Below are 3,666 nucleotides of genomic sequence, written 5' to 3' on the forward strand. Positions count from 1 at the left end.
TTTATAGCTTTGTCTGGCTTTTTTTGCCTGCTTATGGTTTGAATCAATGTTCAAAAGAGAACTGTGACTTAATTTCTCTTGCAGTTAAGTCTGCCTCTTTAGCCATTTTTGGGTTTTACCAATGAGTCAGGGAAATTATGTAATTCTTTGTTTTGAAAGGATGATTGTCTCTCTGAGATGAGATGACAATTGCTTGAGAAGAAAGTACTGTAAACAAAAAGAACTTTGAGACCTGTCTGGAGGTCCATTCCCAGACATAATACCTACTGCCTTGCATGAATTTGCTCTCCAGAAGTGCAGAACAGAGACATTGTCCTCTGAGGTGTTAAACCTTTCCTCGCTCAGGGATCACAGCTGACCAAAGACAACTTTTGTATAACTTCTTAGTGAAGTGATGTTCTCCAGGTTTGGGCTTTTCTGCATAAACAACCCCAGGAAGACTGTATTTGTAGCCTTACCTATTCTTTGATTATTTTTGCAAAGTAGCTTCATACAGTCTTGAGGAACAACCGATCTTAGAACTTAATTTTAGGCCCTAGAAATGTGTTGTTATTAATTTTTTGTTGTATTTGAACATTTAGCATTATACCCAAGTGTGAGTGTCTGCACTTCTATATAAAACTGAGATTGTCGTGTAATCACTTTGTTCCAAGAAACAGCTTTTTATAGTTGAAACAATAAATGCTGCAGGATTTTCAGTAAAAAGTGCAAATATTGGCAATAATGCATCTGTACTCCATAATAATCAGTAACATGTCACAAAGTTGGATGTTTCCAAAGGGGACCGAACTTCGATGACGTCCTCTACACAGTGCTGTGTTGTTCTGTGTGTCTCAAATTGTCTTTCAAAAACAGACACTTATGGCTCAAGGAACTATCTGTTAGAAGAATATTACTGTGAAAACATGAAATGCAGTCTTAGAAACAAATTTGCTATTTTGGGGGGGTTTAGAAACTATTCACGTTTACTTTCATTTTTTACTGTCACTGATTCTCTACCACATTTCATTTAACTCTATTACCTTCCCATTACAGAATGCTGTCAGTTTTTTAGTCCTTTGTACTTGCAGTATAAAATATATTTTCTTTTGTAATGCCAAATAATGCCTAGGGAGATAAAATATACAGTATGAGTTCTCTGCAGTTGAAGTGTAGTGCATTAATTTAAATTGAGGAAAGCCAGTAACTTCAAGGACAGACTTTAAAAGGAAGTGACACAGACACTAACAGCCTGCACAGTGAGAGGCTCGAAGGTAAAGCTGACTCTTGCCAAAGGGAGTCAGCAGATTCACACAAGAGTCACAAATGACCAACCTCTACAGCAGAGTAGATAGTATGGCTTCCATGCATTTTTTTTTAGCCTTATTTTCAAATGCAAGAAAGGTGAGGAAACTGATAAGTTTTAAAACTTTGAGGAGAAAAGAACATAATCCAAAATGAGGGAGGGAGACAGCATGCTAAACAACAGCCTGAAACTGAGTAAGTGACTGATGAAAAGTAAGGGTTGGCTAAACATAACCTCACAGACTCTGAAGTTCTGTTTAAAGGGACATACCTGAAGTACTGCATTTGCCTTAAAAAAACCACACCCACATACTTTTTATTTTGCCAACATTATTACACATTAAATATTTAAATTTGCTATGGTTAATTTATTAGTAGTAGCAGTAAAACACTATATATGACTATCATTGCTTGGTTTTTGACAATCTCAGCAGCCTAACTTCTAGGAAGATATAAATGTCTTTTAGAAGCTACTGATTGATTTTTATACAGGGATGTGCCAAGACACTATAATGTTTCATGTGATGTATTTAAGGGATGCTTCAAGGGCTATGTCTGTATGTGGGCAACCAGGAGAGCAGATGAATGAATACTAATACCACTTCAGACCAAAGATCATGTCCAGCCCTTTATGTTCTCTCTAGCAATGGCTCACAGCCAGTTACAGGCCTTGTAAATTGCTTCCCATCAAAATGTATATAGTTTCAAAGTTGGATTAACACAGTTTAAATAGAAGAAGTAAACAAAGTTATATTGGGAGCCTTAAAAATCACTTCAGTTCTGAAAAGTGTCATTCACTTCCTTAAGTAATATTGTCAGACTTGAAAATTCAGCACAGCCTGGGGGTGATGGGGCCTATATTCTTTTCTGCATCATTAAATAAATTGACTAAATTCCAGGAGAAAGGTTGTTCGTGCAGTCTTGGTGGTTTAAAACACTAGTCAACTCCACAATAGGACTTAGAGGATTCCAAGGACAACCCCTCTTCCTGGAGCATGGGCAGGTGCTTTGTTCTGTCTCTCTCTCCTCATGGCGTCACTGAGCCTTTCTCAGCTGCATAGGAGCCCATCTTCAGCCCAGTTAGGGTGGGGAGGAAATGACTGGAAAATTCAGCTTCTACTGAGTTTCATTAGGTAGCTACCCACATGCATGTATATTGTGCTTAAGGGCACATCTGTCTCTCCCTACCAGCAACCACCTCATCTGCCACTGCCAACTGCAACAGGAGATGGGAGAAGCATGGGGGACTTCTCCCCATCACTCCTGTTCTTAGTGAGGGCAGCAGCTACTTGCTGTTGCCCTGCTGATAGGCAAAGCTACCTCTGCAGGCCAGAATAGAGGTGGGACAGGCCTCCGGCTGTGTCCATGTTCTGCACCCTCAGTGGCTGGAGAGTGCTGGGCTATGCTGCTGGCCCCAGCTGCTGCCCATCAGAAGGAAGAAAGTGGTGGCAGGATTGCAGTGCCCACTCAGCACGTCAATACACTGCAAATCAAGTTCCACAAATGGGGACAGGCTAGGTGTCTACAGCAGCATGTGCTTTACTTTTATAGTGGGGAAGGAACGGGTTCTTGAATTTGGGCACCTCTGTTCTGGTGTGGTGGTGCTTCAGTCAGCCGTGTTCTGGCTCTGGCTCTAAGCACCATTAAGCCAAGGCTGTAGAAGGTTAATGATGCTGCTAACAGTGTTATTGATGCCTGATGATGGTACTGATGATGCAAAGGAAAATTGTCAGGACTTTGCAAGTCACTTTCCTAGGAATGGAGCAATCAATGATGAGGAACGTTGTACTTATTCTAAATTCAGATTGTCTTGCTGCTAAGGCAGCTTCCTTCACAAGGGTCACTGCACGCCTCCCATCCTTGTAAGTATTCCCTGCTCCACAAAGTTGCTATAGATCACCCAGAGTTGATACAAATAATTTGTTTTAGGAGGGATTTAAATTTCTTGTGCTTTGAAGAATAAGAGCTTTAGTATACAGGCTAAGTGAGAGCTGATGTGGGAGATGGGCAGAGTATTTTGTGTTTGTGTGCTGTGATTTTCAGTATTCCTTACCCCAAAGTACATTGGACCATCACAGACTGGACAAGGATTAGATAGACCTCAAGGGCAGCCAAGCCCAACCATGCTCACAGATTGGTGGTACAAAACCTATCAATATACTCAGCATGAAAATCACAGCGCTGACATTCATACACAATACTTAGTCTGAAAGACTGATATTTCAGTAATCTATAAAAGAGTAGCAAAAATTACCACATTTGATAAGAATTTTAAGGTGGTGTCTTAAAATTCTTAAGCAAGCTGAAGCATACCAGGGTGCTAGCTATAAGAAATATTTTTCTGAGTACAGCCTCATCTACCAGAGAAGAGGCTGTTCACTT

The sequence above is a fragment of the Neopelma chrysocephalum genome, unplaced genomic scaffold (assembly GCF_003984885.1).
Source record: "Neopelma chrysocephalum unplaced genomic scaffold, ASM398488v2 Primary Assembly neopelma1_23, whole genome shotgun sequence".
Lineage (NCBI taxonomy): Eukaryota > Metazoa > Chordata > Aves > Passeriformes > Pipridae > Neopelma > Neopelma chrysocephalum.